The following is a 19,207-nucleotide window of genomic DNA, read 5'->3' on the forward strand; positions in this document are numbered from 1 at the left end:
TTTCCAAGGAAATTAGTTCATAATTTTGTGTCTCAGTATTTCACACCAACTCCAAAGCAGACCATCTGTATTTTAGTTCTGTCCCACTGAAGGCCAGTGGTGATCTGACTGGTGAGAGAGACCACAGAGGCTGCTTGGGGAGTGAACAGAGCAACCTGGAAGCGATGCCTTCCCTGAAGAAGCACTGTGGAGGGAAGGACTATGGTTTTGTTCACAAACCTCACTTCTCACTTTCATTTGAGAAAAAAGTTACCTCCCATTTTACCAACCTTATCCTTCAGGAGGTCTTAAAAGGTGTCAGACAAGTACATGGAAACGTCTGGGTCGCTGAGTCCCATGTAGCACAGAAGAGCTTGTCAAACACTCTGAGAAAGAATTGAGTCTCATCTGGAAATAAATTCAGCTGTGCTCTTTTTTTTTTTTTTTTTTCAATTCCAAGCGCTATAGCATCCTCTTTACCATTCTTGGGGAATTGAAATAATTATTTTCCTTTTAATCCTATACCACTGCTTTTCCTGGTTCCTTGTTAGACAAACTTCATTTGTCTAAAAAAAGTGACCTCAGAAAAGCAAGAGATCAGCCAGTTTTGTAAAACCTGTCTTATCAAAGATAATTCAGGTTGTATATTATCAAATTTAAATTTACTTCCCTGTCTTTAATTTTTGCTTTTCGCATTCCAGTGCTGATATTATCTAGTTGCCTATTTCAGCAAATTTTTCTTCCGCTGTTATTAGTATATAATAACTGTTACACAAACTCTTTCTAAAAAGACAGAGGCTTCCCAAACTGCAGTTCCTGGAAGTACTTATTTTCCTGCTACCATGAAAAAATTAAACACTCACTTCTATTAATATGCAGTTTAAAAAAAACCCAGTTCAGATTTTTAAGCAAATCTAGGCCTGAAAACTAAGGAAAATGTATGCAGAGCAAAATGATCTACCTATCCTGCTGATGTAGAGTAAATGAAATCTGTCTCAGGTCTGAAGAAATCAGAAGAATTAATCCTTATTTTATAGCCTGCAAATGCAATTTAGGCTGATATGTTAAAATACATTTTGTTGACAGTCTATTTGATCCAACAGCCAGATATGACAAAACAAGCAGCTATCTAAAGGCCTTTGCAATTCCTGTTATTAAGACACCCAGATCACTTCATCTTTTCTATGCAAAAAAAACTACATTTGAAAATTGTCACTAGGGTACTTCTGCATGAGCCAGAGTACTGAAATTCCACTTTCAAAAGAAATAACCTAAAATACATTCATGTCATTTTCCCACTCCGTTCCACAAGGACCTCAAACAGCAAGATGAATTAACATCATTTGATTACTCAACTCAATTCCTAGCATATTACTAAAAGAACAGAAAAGCCCAAAAGCACCTCGCTGTTCTCCTGTTATGTGGGCAAAGTGTTTATGAAGCACTGGAAATATGCATCCTTTGACTCAAGGACTCCTACTTCCCAAAGGCTGACTCAGATCCTACTCTCCTAAGCCTGCAAAACAACTTGAAAGGAAAAATTGTTGCATACCTTCAATTACCTCAAGACACAATCGATGTCCCTGTTCTCCACAGGTTTCACAATATTTGACAATTCCAATTTTTTCCCTGCTGTTGTTCACCTCTGAAGGCTCCTAAAGGTCTGTAACATTATTACAGACCGAATGTGACAGCTCATACTGATGTTGGCACAAAGCAGCTGTTCTCATAGGAATTATTACCCTCCAGAGCCAGTGAAATACTTGGAAATCTGCAAGCCTCTGCTAGGTCCAGGGCACACACTTGCATGCAGCTGGAAAATCAGATCTTCATACTCTCATCCTTCTTTTTCTCCATTCCCAGCTTACAACTTCTCCTGATCAAGATATGGAAATGTGCTGTGGTAAGCCAGATGTGCAAACATTTTCTTTTTCTCCTCAGTTCTGAGTTCATAATTTATTTCCTACGTTAATGAGGTTATTCTGTGATTTCTGTAGCCTTTTCCCTCCATTTTCAAAAAATAATAAAGTATTTCAACCCAAAAGAAGCAACTAATTTTACATCCTTTTTACATTCTTTCCTGCAATATAGAGTTCTTTTCAAAAAGAAGCTGGAATTAAATCATAGCTATACTTACTAAAATAAAAGCAAGCAAAATTTTACTGAGGAGTGTTTCTTTTCACCTGTGCTAGAAGCCAAAACCAGCACTGCTTTTCTAACAGGCAGGCATTTGCAAAGGCCATTTCCCACAATGACAAGTTTCAGCACTTGAGTTTGAGTATCACAGACAGGGCTGGTGGTTTGGAAGTTTTTGAGAAAGCCCATGAATGCATGTTTGTATCAATAGGTCAAAATATACTCTTCTGTTCTTGTTCTTCAATTGTCACATGGTGGAAAGTAGCTAATTATTATTGCAAATGTTTGTTAATTTGCTGGTTTGCAGGAATTCCCCTTGTGGCTTTTTATTTTCTGGATCCATAGGTAAATTGGCAAACATGTCAGCCTGAGGACCAAAGGAACACCAAAACACACCTTACAAAACCCAGCACTCCATTTGCTTTTATATTTATAATACAGCTGTACTTTAGAAGTGCCAATAAAGATTACTTAACATGCAGAAAACCAACAAGAGACTTGATTTAATAATCTGTTATTATGTCCTAGCTGGAAAATAGGACTAGCAGAGCCTGGGAAGATAGCCATCTTTTAAGAAACTAAGAAATCAAGAATGAAGGTGGGATTTACACAAATATACACAAAACACTGAATTTTCAGCATAATTCAGATAGCACATCCACCTAGATTGCTTTGGACAGAAATGCATGTGACCAGCATCACACATGAGCTCTCAGCCTTTGGCTTGTACTGCCATTCAATATCCTCAGTCCTGCAGTTGTGTCCTCAGGCAAGAGTTTAGCCCACAAATGCTGCTGACCTGAGTGCCCCACGTGGGTGGACATCCATCCACTTAAACCTGACAAAAGCACAGATGAAGTATCTGCTGAAGGCTACCAGTGCTTGCTGTCCTATACAAGCAGATCCACAAATCTGAAAAAATCTCTGACTGTAAATGGGCAGTGCAATACATCATTCAGAGCAGCTGCTGGACCAGGTGATGCTTAAGAAATAACTGTATAAACCTGAAACACCAGGCACAAACCATGCCTCAATTTTCTTCTGCTCATTTCTTACCCAGACTTGATATTTTCCTCATTCCTCTCTTCTTTCCAATGGACACTGCTGATGCAAGGCTGTGCCACAATCTCATTTTCAGAGATCTTCATTCTTATCTTCATTCTTTTCTGCCTTGCAAATAATCAGCTGCTCAGCTCTGCTTCAGAGGTGTCCACATCTTGGTGTCCACACACTACCTGAGCACTGGCCAGCCTCACTCAGACTTGCAGACCCTGAAGCTGCATTGCAAAGGTCTCCAATCACCCCCTTGCTGTTTAATGTTCACAAGGTTTATAAGTTTTTTTTTAATTTACATTTATTAATTATCTGCAATCTCATGTAGTGCTCATCCTAACATCCTCCTGGATCAGCTAAGTTGACACCAAGGTTGACACCAGACCTTGCAACTGCTCCCCTCTGCACACAATTTGGAAGTTTCACTGTTTGGCTTACAGGAATTCCTCAGCATTTCCATTTGATGTAATCAATACTGTATGACTTCCTACCATGGTAGCATTGCAAAGCTGACTTCACCATCTGAACACCTCAGTTTTCACTGCAATCTTCATTTTTATAATTCAAACAAGGACAGCATAATCAGAAGCTTTCTTTAACTAAAAGGTGATCCCCACCATAGTTATATAAATAAAATAGTGAATGGTATCTGAAAACCTGTTCATTTAAGATGGAAAGATGCATCATCTTTGTATCTTCCTGAAGGCAACTAAGGCTTCTGCCACTTCTCTAATAATTTCATGCTTTGGATGTCTGAAGACATTAATTCTTATGAATAGAAAAGTGTAAGAAACACAGGAATGATCACACTGGATCCCATCCAGTCTCAAAAATGGAGGAACAGTCACACTGGATCCCTTCCAATGCTCTTTCCTTTCTCTCAGCCCATACAGTTACTTAGAGGACATAGTAAGGCAAAAAGTTTCAAAGAGAAAATGTCAATAATCTTCTCTTTCTCCTCACAGTGTCATTATATCAAAAGCTATTAGAGATTTACCTAAACCTCAGAGCACGACATTGCAAAAACCACTGCCTCAGCTCAGAGGAAAACTAAACCCTGTTTTGAATCTTGCTGAAGTCTTGGCTCCGGTGAGTTTCAATGAAGAATTAATTCCACAATGTAATTACACTCAGTGTAAATTTGCCAAGTTTTAAGTTATTTAAATATCCCCCTACCCTCTGCCATGAAAAGTTCATGACACACCTTCTCTGCAGCATTCATTATTTGACACACTTTTATCAGCTCCTCCTCGCAAGATAATTAATTCCAGATTTTCAAGACTTTTTAGATGCAGTTTTTTTCCATGCTGTTCATCATTCTCACCCCACTGTACCACAGTCACAGGCCAGTTCCCCTGTGGGTAAGGCAAGGCAGTGGGTAGTGAAGGGAGAAACACTTGGATCATGCTCCAGCCTGGGGTTTCCCAATGCTCCCAGCCCACAGCTCCCAGCTGCCAGTCCTGTGCAGCGCTGCCCAACTACTGACAGCCACGTTCACATCTCTCTTCTAACCCAACTGTTTCCATCTTGAAAACTCTAAATACACACCTTTATCCCAGAGCCAGTTTTACAACCTCTTATCAGCTCCCAAACGTAGAGATTAGCTCTGTTAAACTGAGGAAACTCAACAGATCTGCTTTTATAGTAATGTGGTCCAAGGTCGCAGGTTTAAAAGGCAAATAAAAACCCATATATTGCACAGTGAACATGTTTGGAGTACTTCATACATCCAAACCAAAAACATATTATATGCATAATTTATTTCTATATTGCTAAAAGCTTTCCTTATAATGCTTGCAATTTCAGTACCATTAATCATTGTGTCATCTTTAGGACTGAGTTTTACTGTTGGATTTTTTTCTACTTTGTATTTCCCCTCCTTTTTTTATTTGGCTGCCTAGTTACTTACTGATGTAAATACCACATTTTTTCCAGGATAGCACAACTTCCCTGGTTCTTCCCAATCAAAATTATGCTGCCCCAGAATGCTCTCTGGATTGATGCAGAAAGGTTTGAATGTCCACGTCAGTCTAAGCCTATCTCATTTGAGAATATTAAACCCAGAAGAGTAACAGGGTTGAAGGGATTATGAAGACAAAGATGTATTTTTGTTTCCTCCAAGTTAGAAAGAAGGCTTTAGCTAACATAAGAAAGAATCCCCTTTCCACTTGTTTCTTGTTAGGAATCTGTTCCAATTCTTTCAAAAAGAAAAATAACATTATATGCTCTTACTACCCCCTTCCCTACAACTTCTCTCTAAAAAGTGGTTAAGGTAGTAGCTACTGGACAAATATTTCTAAATACCTTAGTGGCTTGTGATTTTAAATCCGATATACACATGCAGTTTCCTTTCCTTTATGTCTTTGAAACTGTATATACATATATACACACATATAAAATAAAAATAGAAGTGACTGAAACTAGAGAGAATCAAGAGCTGAAACTAGAGAGAGAGAAATGTAGCAGTCCAAATCTCACCAGTAGCACATCTTCCCCCCAGTGACTATCAATTTACTTTTTGTTTAGGAAGCTGGAAGAAACAATCCCAGGATAGCTTCCTTTTAAATCAAAAGAGCAATGTAGTCAAGCCTCTACACCCAAAATATTTGCTGATTTCTTTAGACATGGCTAACTCCTATTCTGTTGAATAGAGTTCTGCATGAGTACAGGATTACTTAACAAATCAAATGCCAATGTTATACCAATGAGCGCCAAAGTGAAATCAGTACCCATCTCAGTAATCTGGAGGAATAAAATCCTTCCTTTTTCAACCTGAATTTGCACTGGTATTTAGGCACATGCCTTATGTAAAGGTATCTGAGACTTCTTTCGCACAAAATTATGATACAACATACAACCACTAACTCTTTAGGCTCATAAATTCTGCACGGGCTCAAAATACCAGAGCATACTAAAGCTGTAACTTGGCTTATGATTATTGCAACTCTACAGGTATGTCCAGGCAAGACTGGCCCTTGCTCTTAAACATGTGGGCAAATTCAGGAGTAGCTCTGCAAGTATCTTTGCTTACCAGTGAGCCACTCTTCTAACAGTTGACTAAGGGAAGAAACATTGACAACCAAGAATCAAGTAAAAATTTTTAAAAATATATATTGAGTACAGTTTTTTTATTAGGGTAAGTTCCCATTTGCTGAAAGGGCTTATGTAAGGCTAACAGCTCTTAAGAACAAAAACTGAAATGAATTTCTTTTAAATTACATTAATTTACAAAACTGACTAGTTCTGACCCAGAAACCATAATTGTGTAGTGCTGACCTGTTCTGTAGTTTCAGGTGCACTATCAGAGCATATTAGGACACACAGTGCTGGAACAGCACTTTTCTCTGTAGCTTCTAAATACAACTGGAATATCAATAATGTGTAATAACAAGCATTTATACCTCCACCATGAAAAAACACTTGCCCTGAGTTGTATACACCAGGCTGTGTATATACATTTTTACTCTTTAACCTCTGCAAGCTGTATGCCAAATAGCTGCTTTAAAAATCACAAGTTTTTGCAAAGTCAGGCACTGCATAATGGTTTATTTCAGAAGTTACATTCTGCATACATATGTATGAAGAAATTACAGGGAAAAAAAGCAGCTCAGCTTATTTGTCTTGTGGTCACCTAATCAAAAAGGTGGCTGAATTCATTTTTACCATATCCATGAAGTCATTGGAGAGCAATCACAACTGTTTTTCCATGTGACAGATGAATGACCTTTGCCATGGCCTCAGAGAAAGACAAGCCATGTTTTGTCCAGGTACACCAGGGCCATGGTTCCCTTCTGCTTGCACATGTAGGGAATATCAGATGTACTGCAGCAGTGCTTTTCTCTTTCCTTTCTCACAGCATATCAAGGGGCTTATTTAATTTCTTTCATAGGAGGCCAGAAGGACACCAGCCAGGAAAAGATGTAAGATATTCAGGATTCCTGCTATGCATGATCAGAAGGGGGTACACAAAGTATCCTTTATTTCTCAAGGGAGATCTCTGCCCTAACACAACCAAAGTATTTAACACTACAGCTGAAGATTACAGAGTGGGGCACAAGCCTTGACTTGCGTATGTAAAACCCACATGTGCATCCCTGAAATTCAGTGCAGCAATTTCGCTCGCCAAAGATTATCACAGATTTGTCAGAAGCTCACTACTGGCTTTTCTCCTTCAAAACATTGTCATTTTGTGAATTCTCTTTCCCATAAGGGTCAATTCAAGGCACTTTTTCCAGGACTATACCACCCACAACTTCACAGAGTCCTCTCTTCTTGATCTTATCTCTTTGTCCTACAGAAAATGGCACTGCTGGCTTTCCTTTAAGAGTTTGGCAAGTCACAGATGGAGCCTCTGTGGGTCCTAGAGATGTTATTACTATGGTTTACAGAGGATTTCCACACCCAAACCTGCAGGCAGGCATTGCTTTCAACCACGAGGTTTTCACAGGAAGCTGCACCTCAGCAACCTGAGTGCCTTGGGACACTTTCTGCCCTTCACCTCCCTCCCAAAGCAGGAGCCCTGGCACTTCTCTCTCCTCACACATGCAGAGCATGGCTAACACCCTGGTGGATCTTCAGCAATGGATTCAGCAGGTACTGCTCCCACCAAGAGTGTTTACACAGTCTCCAGCAAATCTCATTGGTAAATTCTAGAAAGGTTCTCAGGCAAGTAAGATACTTATCTGGCTACCCCACTAACAAAGGACTAACAGATGCTGGAAAAAGTTGGGATTCAGGCCCCTGCAAAGCTATGGGCTGCGCTGGCTATCTGAAATTAGTGGAACATAACAGAATCATAGAATATATATTCATTATATATTCATTTTAAATAAGAAATAAGTATATGAATACATAATCAATTAACATATTAGTCATAATAACTGGAAATAAGTAAAACAATAATGGGAAGTCTCGGGTACATTTGTCAAGACATTGAGCAAGTCTAAAATAGAGAACCATAGCAAACTCAAAAATTAAACAAAATTACTTTTTGTTTTAGAACAGGGAGGGAAGAGGGACATGGAGAACCCAGATATAACCTTGGCACCCAAATGGCACCTGGACTACCTACAGATCCTCCTTTTATCCTCAATCTGTTCTATTTCAGCTACAGGCTGAGCCTTCAGCCTGCTCCTGCTGTACCCTAGGTCCTGCTGAGAGAGGCAACCACAGAATCACAGAGTATCCTAAATGGGAAAGGACCCAAAAGGATCATGAATTCCAACTCACAGCCTGGAACAGGACATCGTAGGAGTCACACCCTGTGCCTGAGAGCATAGTCCAAACACTTCTTGAGCTCTGTCAGGCTGGTGCTGGGACCACTGCCCTGGGGAGCCTGTTCCTGTTCCCAACCACCATCTGGGGGAAGAACCATTTCCTAATATCCAACCTAAATCTCCCCTGACACAACTTCAGGCCATTCCTTTGAAGTCCTGTCACTGTCACCAGAGAGAAGAGATCAGTGCCTGCTCCTCCTCTTCCCCTCACCACGAAGGTTTGGACATCAACAAGGTCCCTGAAAGACATTAAGAGCACAACTCTGCCACTGCTCCCTTCTCAAGTACAGGATACAAGGATCTAGACACAGGATGAAATCTTTGGTTGTGGCTAAGAAAAAAGAGCTCCATGGGTAGAGAGTTCAGAAGAGTGAAGAAGATGGATTGCAGATCTGTGAACCTCAGCAAACAACAATTTTCCTCTATTGTTCAGGAAAATTCAAGGTTGCAAGGCAGTGTTACATTGGACAACATGCAGGCTGCCTGTTTTCTCATTTATACAAACCTAATTTAGTATTACACTTCCTCTTCTTTCAGCCACTGTCTCTGTTTCTTGCAAGCAGCAATTCCAATATGAACTCAAAAAAAAAAAAAAAAAAAAAAGCTGCTGAAAGCTCAGCTTTCTGAGTACTGTTGTGTAGTTACTTGCATCTGTAATTTGCTCTCACAGAAATAAATGCTAACATACTTGGAAAATGTGACTTAATTTTGTGATGTGAATGAGTTCTCCTGTGTAAATCTCTCTATACAATTTTATGTTATTCTTTCTAAAAAACCAGAAATTACTACTGCATTCTAGTTGCAGCTCCAGAATGAATACTAAGATTTACACTCTGAGTTTTATCACAGCATGACACATGGGAAATGCTCTAACTCCCCTCCTGCAATAACTAACAACAGAAGTGTTTTGTTCTCATTACATTCAGCATTTAAGATGGATGCATTTACTAAACATAAAAGAAAGTAATTGAAACACTGAAGAGTGAACAGACACATTTCCACATATTTCACAAACCCATCTAAGAAATCCTTGGTCATTGGTGCAGAAGCCTTTGACATGTTACTCATCACAACTTTATCTCATAAGAAGAAAATCAAGGAAGGTGATTTATTCCCAGACTCCCACCTCTCTGGCACCCAACCTCTGGCAGGTTGATAGCAAGCCACTGCTTTACATACCTCTTCCTTTTTTGTGTTCCAAAGAAAGAAAAGTGAAAATCAGAAAAAATTAAAAACCAAAATAAATTATTCCTTAAAGAAGAGAACTACACTACAAGTAATTATAGATATATACAATAATATATCTATTATTATAGATATATACAAGTAAATATAGATATATATTCATTTCAGAAAGCAATACAAGAGAAAGACAACTTTACAAAGCAACAACGTCTGAGATTTGGCCCTAAAGCAACTAACAGAGGAAGTACTCCACCTGTTTCCTATCTGCATGCATGTACAGGTCCTGCTATTTGGCATGGGGATGCAGCTTAGATAAAATCGTTTCTCAAATCACATACCACATACCAATATTGCAAAAGCCATGGAAATTACAGGTTCCATACACCCATCTACTCACATATCATTCAGATAAGATATGCAGTAGCCCTTGTCCCCATCAGATGGAGGCCACTGTGCAGGACCATTTGCATTGCTATTCTGTACAAGACAGCAGCAACAGCTCAATGCAAATGTTTCTATGTAATAAAGAGAGTAATTACCAACAGCATCATGGCACTATATCCTTTTTTTGTACTTACTTTACTACATGAGGAAATGAAATAAGTGTGACTGGCCAGAAGTCAGGTAGGCTGTCCATGGCAGCAGTGAGAACTGAATGCAGATCTCCAGGTTGTGTATTACCCATAATATCAAACTACGCTTTTAAAAAAGTAGAAAATCTTTAATAACATGATGGCTTTTTCTCCTTCTGATGATTAAATAGATTCTGCATTCTCTTTTTCTTGCTTTCATAGGTCACCAGGCTACACAAACAGCTTATTCTGTATGTGTAAAAAAGGCAGTAGAAAAACACCTGTTCACTTTGGCTGGGCTCAGATTGTACATCTCTTTTAAGTACAAAGGCTGACAATTCCTCCGGCTCCCTGATTATCTTTATGATCTACATGATCATTTTGATTAATATCTGACAATGCTTTTCTGTAGTCCTGGAAAGGTTAGTTGCATATCACTACCAGCTCACTCATGTTTTTGTCCAGGAAAAGCTATAGGAACAAATACATTTGTGATATTCACATCTTCTCTGAAGGAAAGAAGAAAGAACCTGTCCCAAGAGGTTGCATTCAATCATCTCTTCCACAGAGAGTAATGCTAAATACTGAGATGTGGTAAACATCACACTCAGACAACAAAATATTAAAACAATAAGAAAAATCATCTTTACTCATCTCTTTTATGCAGTAACATACCTATTGCAATTTAAGAAGATAAAAAATGTGTGAATTATTAGGTTTAAGCCTGTGAAATATAACTGAAAATAACCAGAGGCCAAAGGCAAACAGATAGCAGCAATCATTAGTAGAGATTGGAGAACCTCAATACATCATAATTTAAATTCATAGTGAGCCCCATCCTGCAGTGCACTTAGTGAGAGTCACCGCACCTTAAAGAGGATTTATCATGCAGACAGTGAGGGTGAACAGATCTGTTGAAACACTTCTGTATATTGAAAGTCTATGAAAACACGTTCCCTCCAGGAGACAGAATAGATTTCCATATAATCATAAATAGCACATACAGAGCAATACAATGGTTTCTCTTTTAATAAAATAGGAGAAATGGATACCCCAATATAACTATTGAGCAGCAGATTTAAAAGAAATTGAATAAAGCAGTCCTTTTCTACCTGGCACATCACTCCCATATGGAACTGACTGCTCCAGCACGCTCTACAGGGCAACAGTAAGATTAGCTGCTAAAAAAGATCTACGGAAAAAGAAGGTCCAGAGACATGTTGGACGAGACATAAAAACTTACACATCTCACTTCAGAAACTAGGAGGCTCTGTGAAGGACAGAGGAACATTATACCCAACTTGTGCTGGGCTTTTCCTCTAATTTTCCATCCACAGGTAGTGGGTGATGCAGAACAGACAGGCTGTGCTGCTGAGATGAATGATTCCAACAAGGCACTACAGCTCTTGTGGTGGAGTTCTCAGATCTCCTGGCTTCTCTGCTCTACCAAATCTGCTTCCAGCCATGGGCACAGTGCAGAAGCTGCTGTCAGCACTGGCTCATATTCTCCTTAAAATGGATAAAGATAACTGCCATTGGCCAGCCAGTCTCTTCAAGAAGCCTGCAGCCCCCAGCAGATCCCAGCTGAATCACTGCTAATTGCATCTCAGGTACTGTCTGGAGTGCAAAAGAACATTGTCACCGCAACCCTCTTTCATCATCTCTCTGTATCAGTCAGCATGTGTGAGGTCACTGGTGAAAAGAAAGTCAGGTGGCTCTGTGGACACTGATGTCAAACTGCCAGGACACAGTTTAAGGAGCAGGAATGTTTTCTCCAGGTTTTCTCCATGAGTAAATAATTTCTCCCTTCTCCTTGGAGATTACGTAATTCAAACTCTCAGTCTTCCAAGACGTGGAGAGTTGAAGGGACATATGCTATATATATCATTTTGGGCCCAGTTGTTTCATTAAGCAAGTAGACAAATCATACGAGTTGGGCACAGGAATTCCTGCTCCATTTGTGTGATTTTTATTTATGTATGCAAAGCACTAGCATGGGTATCTCTGGCAAATGAAGGAGAATATAAATTAAAGCATGTATTAATCACACACTTTATCTGCAATCTAAACTAGCAGGTATTTTCATTCTATGTATGAACATATTCTTGAAGCTGCAAGATAGTAATTTAAAAGACAAGCAATTCAAAGCTTCCACAGATGACACTGCGGGTAATGAGATTTTTTTTCCCCTGACATCTTGTGTTTCATCTTACCTCACAACTAAATTATTTAGTGCATTTTTAAATATATATATAAGCATTCTAAACACTAAGGTGCATATGACCTACTTGTTTTGAGTTTTCAATTAAAAAATAGGTATTCCAGGAAAAAATATTTCCTATGCAACCATGAACTGAAGAAAGTTGATTTAATCCACGAAACAAAGACTTGTGAAGGTGAGACACATGCACCAGTAAGCACAAGAAATCTTTTGAACTGCAGTTCTAATTCAGAGAAATGAGTTTTCAATTAGAAAACAACATTTCCCATGTGACTCTCGCAGTCACTAAAGCACATGACAGCTTCAGCTGCTCTCAGTGTGGCGGCTGTGACAGGTCACCCCGCAAAGCATCTTGAAAGTGCAGCTCATCTATAATTGGCTTGATTGTAGAGATTTGCATATACATAAAACACGGGCTGATGTGAAGACTTCATCAGTATGAAATGGAGGTGGTTGCATTCTCCATGCATGACCAAAGCTGGGAGGACAATCAAAGACTTTAATGTAATGAGAGTTTTTAACACTTTAATCACCTCTACCTGGTGCATAAATAGACTGATAGGACAATACTGGAAGCTGAATTATCTGCAGGCTTTACTAGCACTAGATGTTTACCCTGTCTGTGCCCTTGTTTCCTCCCACTAAAATAAAAATAAAAAACAGCTGAGCCAATCATAAAGGATTTTAAGTCTGTTGTAAAAGAGACCAAGTGGTTAACTTTCAAGAGGCTTCTAAAAGACCCTTTGAAGTCTGCAGAGAAAGTCTCCATCCGTAGCAGCACCTCTGAAAGCACACCCGTGGGACAGGGAGAATGGCCACTCTGGAGAGAAAATAACCCAAGGGACTTGTCAGAAGATTGGAACATAAAGAAGAAGGAAAAAAGATAGTGAAAAACAATTAACTCTCTCCTCCCTGCTGAGCCCCAAGAGGGCTCAGGATAAGTCCCACTCTGCCTTTAAAATGCTCACACACAGGATGGCTGGTAAAGGTAGTCCCATGTATGATGAAGGCAAAGCGTGCTGCTTAAACAAAAAATTTAGAAAACTAAATTATTAGTGAGAATTTATATTGGGGTTTGAGCAGGCAACACTGAGGAAGGTACCATTATCTCAAGCAGACATTTGGAGCCCTGCAAGGAGTGCAGAAGAATGCAACTTTGACACGGAGAAGAATTCTTCCATTGTTGCTTTACACAATCCACTGGCATGGCTTTTTCACCTCCTGAAGATCCACAAGCCTTCACATCCCCATGAAAATGTACTCTATTCCTGCACATGGAGCACGAGTTCAAGTATCTCTGCATCTGGCTGCCTGTGCCAGTGCCCACACTGTGAGCTGCTGAGGGCAGAGCTATGAAAAAAGAGGATTTATAATATTTTTAGAATACATAGCTTCGTTCAATTTTGTTTACCAATCTCTTTTACATTTTACTTTAAATCATAAAACACAAGTCACAGAGGGGGAGGACAACTACATAAAATGAAACCTACAAATATGACCTAGTTCAAAAGAGTTTGATTTTGTAAAATAAAGACAGAAGCCTAAAAGCACAGTCCTGGATTTTCCTGGTAAGAAAGTGAGTGATTTTCCAGGCTGCACTGGATTTAAGATTTTAACAAAAATATGCCAGAAAGCAGAAACAAGGTTACAGCCAGGAACATTTAAGTTTTTATGCAGGCAAAAGAAAGCTATAAAATATTACAAAGGATTTTTCTAGAATGTTTAAAATTGAGAGTATGCATTTATGAGACACTGAAGCATGATTTCCAGCCTGCACTTCAGAAACAAAATGGTAAAACGTTTTCAAAATGTCTCACAACTAACATCTACCAAGAAATAATAGATGAAACCACATAAAGGTTTCACACCCTTTCTCTGCATCTCTGAATCAAAAAGAATGGGAAGTTATTGTAGAAAGACATTTGTGTGAGTAATGAAAATAAATGCTTTAAATAAACTTTCTTTAGTCAATGGCTTCAGAAACATGAAGTTACATGTCACTTCAGAAGTTGTTTGACCTCCCCCATTCCTCTGCAAGACTTAAATAGAATCTTACAGATTCAGAGTTGTCTCAGAAATGTTATTTTGCCTATGCAATTTCTGCCTTTTCATCGCAATGCAATAAAAATGACCCTTTATCTATTAGACAGACAAGTATCTAATAATAATAAACAAATCAAAATATAAGATTGTAACCTACTAAAAAAATCTAACAGAAAAAAGGTGCAAAAGTATTTCAGATAGTCATTAACCCTTCTTACAAGTCACTGCAATAAAGTGTTAAAATGGGAACACATGATGCAATTTTCCATGGTGAAGAACTGCACACCTGCCAGCAACTTTTGCAGACAGAGAGGACCATGGAGTCAAAATGAATCCCAGGGATTTTGCAGGGAGAAAAGATTCAACCAGTGCACACTGAAATCTGAAAATAAGCCTGAATGCTGTGCATGTGTTTATACACCTAAAGCACAAAGATTGCTTCAATTGATGTTCAAAACTACAATTTCACTTTTCCCCTGAAGCACAGAGCTGGGAGCAGCTGTGGGTCCTCTTCCCTACAGTGACAGCCGAGGTCTTGCCCCACACAAAGGCGTCCCAGTGAGCCAGGGAAACACTGCCACGCTCCTCTGCTGCCTGCTGGAGTGTGCCCACATGGATGTTCTGCTGGGAATTGAGATGAAGGTGGAAGTTTAGTGCACTGCCCGTGCCTGCAGTGGCTGTGGAACAGCGGATTCCAGGGTCAGATTAGGGCACAGGCTGTGCCATGGGGCTGGCAGTGCCAGACAACAGGCTCTGGCACAGTGGCAGGGATGGCTGGGATGGCACCAGGCACCTGGAACAAGGCACCAGGTTCTGCTCCCTCAGCACTACCCAGGGCTCAGGTCCTGTTCTGTGCCAGGGTATTGAACAAATACACAAAATTTGTTCCTCATCCTTCAGCGCAGCCCTGATGCTCCCAGCCTGGGACCTGGGGGACGAAGGCCAGCACACACAGACACAAAATAATGTCACCATCCGGCCAGGGAGGACCAGGAAGAAGGCCAGCACACACAGACACAAAATAATGCCACCACCAGGCCAGGGAGGACCAGGAAGAAGGCCAGCACACACAGACACAAAATAATGCCACCATCAGGCCAGGGAGGACCAAAGTAGCCCGAGCACCACGTAGCAGGAGATGGTCACACAGCTACAGCAGGACAGTCCCTGCTCCTGGTGGTGTTTGCCACATAGGCAGTGACAGAAAGAACTGAGCATAAATTTGCACTGTTATCATGGAAATTTCCCACAGCAGCTTTTACCACAGGGTAACAATAGGGTCCTATGAGAAATTAAAGCTTATTTGAACTGGGTGATTTGCCAGCTCAGAACACAATGGCCCCTCTTCAGCAAAGGGGAGGTGTAATTTGATGTTTTTGCAGCCAGGAAGGATGGTCTGTGGCTTACACAGCCCATGTGTAACTGAAGGCATGACTGCCAGGGGATGCAAACAGCCTGGCAGGAGCACAAAGCTCCCTCCATCACACACAAGGAGCAACCCCGAGCCACAGGCTGGACAAACAACAGCTTCTGCTTGGAAACAAAGCCGCCTTCATTGCCCAAAAGTGAGGGCTCCTTGTGACCCAGCACAGGTTTCTCCCTGCCTGTCACATGAGGCACAGCCCCAGAGTGCCCATTGTTAGCACGACCTTTCCCAAACAGAAGCCCAGTCAACTTGCTGGGTGCCCAGGTCGGCTGCCTTTGCTGAGGGCACGGGGAAAACAAGGAAAACACCAGCTCCCAGTCACACCATGGGTGTCTGATACCACTGGTGGGATTTGGCCAGTGCAACTCCTTCCCAGCTGCAGCTTTTGGGAGTTGCACCATGGAATAAAAGTGCAGACACAAGCATGGAGGAGTTGCACACCGAAGTGAATGAGGATCACAGTTGCTTCCCTGCAGTGCTGTTTAGAGCCCAGGTCAGGAGAAGAGCAGGAAAAACATTGCAGCATCTTCTCCTCTAAAATCATCCTCAGAAAAAAATCCCCCACTGTCAGAAATGCCATGCTAATTGGAAAATGAGATGATAAAGAACACCATGGGCATTGAAACCCAATAACCCTGAGTCCAGGTCATGTTGGGGGAGTCCCAGCTTCTCCAGGATTTAAGAGAAGACCTAGGGAATCAACACACAATTTCTCTAATGACTTTTCTGCCCTTTAGCTTTTCCCTGTTCTTTTCACTAGAAGAAGACTCCAAGACTGACATTTGTACGCCAAATAAATTATTTTTGCCTATCTTGTATTTGCTTCTATTTCTCTTGGAAGAGTTGGCTTTGCTTTCCCCATTTGAGAGGTAACAGAGGCAGAGAAAGGTCTGTGACCTAAGGGGCAAGTCCATCACAGAAGGGACAATGCAGCAAGAACAGGTTATTGCCTTAATTCAGCTCACACATACACCAGACATTAATTCAGCAGAATTAAAACTGGGAATTCTTATCAACAGCAACCAAAACCTCTCTTACATCATTTGGATTGACACTAATGGACTCAAAAGTGAGCTGAGGCTAACCAAGGTTTTTCAGTTCTTTTCTGACAAGCCCAAACCTGATTTATTCAAACTGTGCTACATCTGGATTCTGTACTGAAATAATACAAAACCTTCAAATTCGGGAGAACTTAAATTTGTGTTTCTTCAGTTCCAGAAGGAAACAAAGTAGATGAGTACATACACAGTTGAAAAAGCTTAATTTCCAGGTAAAGGCTGTTCACCTCTTCAGCTGACTCTGCTCAGAAGTCCTTGTGAACTACCTGATGTGTGACACAGCCTGCACCACAGTCTACCAAAAACAGCATCTCCAACTCACTTCCAGGTGAAAGGTCCTTTCATCAATACAGCTCTTGCCCACCAAGTAAACCAATAGAAAAGAAGTTAACTTGCAGCTAAGGAATTTGGAAAGAATACAAACCCAGGCATGGGTTTCTCAAAGCTGTGTGGCAGTGCCAGCAGCACCACCAGCAGCAACCTTGACATGCACCCCATACCTGCATCCGCACTTTAACATGCATGACTTCCACAGAGATCAGTCCCTCAAAGGCAAAATGGCCAGTGCCTCTGTTCTTTAGCTGCTGTTTTGCTTTATAGAAAATCCATTCTCCATTTGCAAGAGGGTGATGCATGAAAGAGAATCACCATCTTTGGTCCTGCCTTTCACCTGGGTTATCTAGTGCTACAATTCTAAAATTTTATTTGTATAAGCCTGATTTAACTAAATATTATCATAGAAGTCACGGATCAAGATTACTGCCGTGGATTTTAAATTACATTGCTGTGATTTACTAGACATTGCTATGAATCCTTTATAGCAGTTGATTGTCATGGTGATACTTAATCTTTTTTTGGGTGGTACTTCAATTCTTTTCAATACTTTAACGTAATAGATATTCAAATAGCCAATAATAAGCCAAGTAACAGTAAAACTTGCCTAACCAAACAGCATTTCCTTTAAAACCAAAAATTTACTTTGTCTCAATTATTTACTACAATGTTCATGCAAGTTCAGTATTCTTCCATCAACTTTCAATTGTGTTGTTTGATTATTTTTAGTTTATTCCTTCAGGTAAAAGAGGTTTCATCAAATTCAACAGTAGCTGAAAAGACATGGAATTAACATCTTTTGAATTTCCAAGTGCTAAAAGGTGAAATAATATTTATACATTGTGTGGCTGCCTGATTTTTCACATTAGCATATCTGTGTTTTTTATCAATTTTTCTATTGTGCTCATTTTGCAAACATTGTATGCTTAGTTTGTAAATAGAGGTAATTAGCTGACAACAAACATGATTGAGGTTAAACATGCATGAAATTATTTGCAAAACTGGGACCCAAATTAGTTAAGCTTAATTCAGGTCATTGTTAATAAAATTTTAAAACCCCACTATTTTTATGGATGTCTTTGAAATAAACTCACTTCTCTTTGATCTTCTTTGTTCTTTTCACCCCACTGCTTTACCGGTGACACTCAAAAGCACAAGTCTGTATTTTTTAGATAACAACACTGTAAAATTTATCTACAGCTTTCTAAACTGAAAAATAAAATTATTAAAATGGTGGCTCAGAACTTATTGCCCTCTCTTCCCCATACAGCAGTAAAAAGCTTTTCCTTGGAGTAACAATACAAAAGCATTACAAATTTTTATTTCGTCAAGTTGGCAGCTGCATATATGTCTCTAGACTGGTTAGAAAAGAAGATTGTTGGGAAAGTGGTAGCAATATATTCCTTCACTGTATATGACAATACTTCATTACAGCAGGAAAATGCTCTTGTATTTGCACATATATCACTTCTCTCAAATTTCTGTCCCTCTTTTCCGACAACTTTTTTGTTCACATGTTTATTATATTTACCTTGGGAATTGAACAGCATTGCTCAATTTATCTCTGCCTAGATCTGTAAATAAGTAAACAAGTGTATTCTTAAAACCTATATTTACAGTAACATGATGATTGAATTTACTCTTTCTGCTACCAAGCACAGCTTGTGAGATTCAACATTTCCCTTCCTACTGACTACTTGTGCTCCAAAGCTCAAGTCCATTCAAAAATAAATTAATTATAAGAAATTAAAATGTAGTTATTAAGTCTTACATTTTATCAGAAAGGAAAAAAACATAGGTATACCAGAGCTGAAAGAAGCATACAGGCAATCATGTGCAGTACACCACAACCAGAAGTATCTATGCAATAGGTAGTTTATAAGAGAAGTCTACAAAATACTTATTCCACTCCCTTGTTCATTACT

The 19,207-nt window shown here is 39.8% G+C and overlaps 1 protein-coding gene across 9 annotated transcripts in view; it reads right to left on the reverse strand.

Moving 5' to 3' along the window:
* Nucleotides 1–19,207, reverse strand: part of DIP2C (disco interacting protein 2 homolog C) — a 313,817-nt gene that overhangs the window by 152,876 nt on the left and 141,734 nt on the right. The window lies entirely within an intron of this gene.

The sequence above is a fragment of the Taeniopygia guttata genome, chromosome 2 (assembly GCF_048771995.1).
Source record: "Taeniopygia guttata chromosome 2, bTaeGut7.mat, whole genome shotgun sequence".
Classification (NCBI taxonomy): domain Eukaryota; kingdom Metazoa; phylum Chordata; class Aves; order Passeriformes; family Estrildidae; genus Taeniopygia; species Taeniopygia guttata.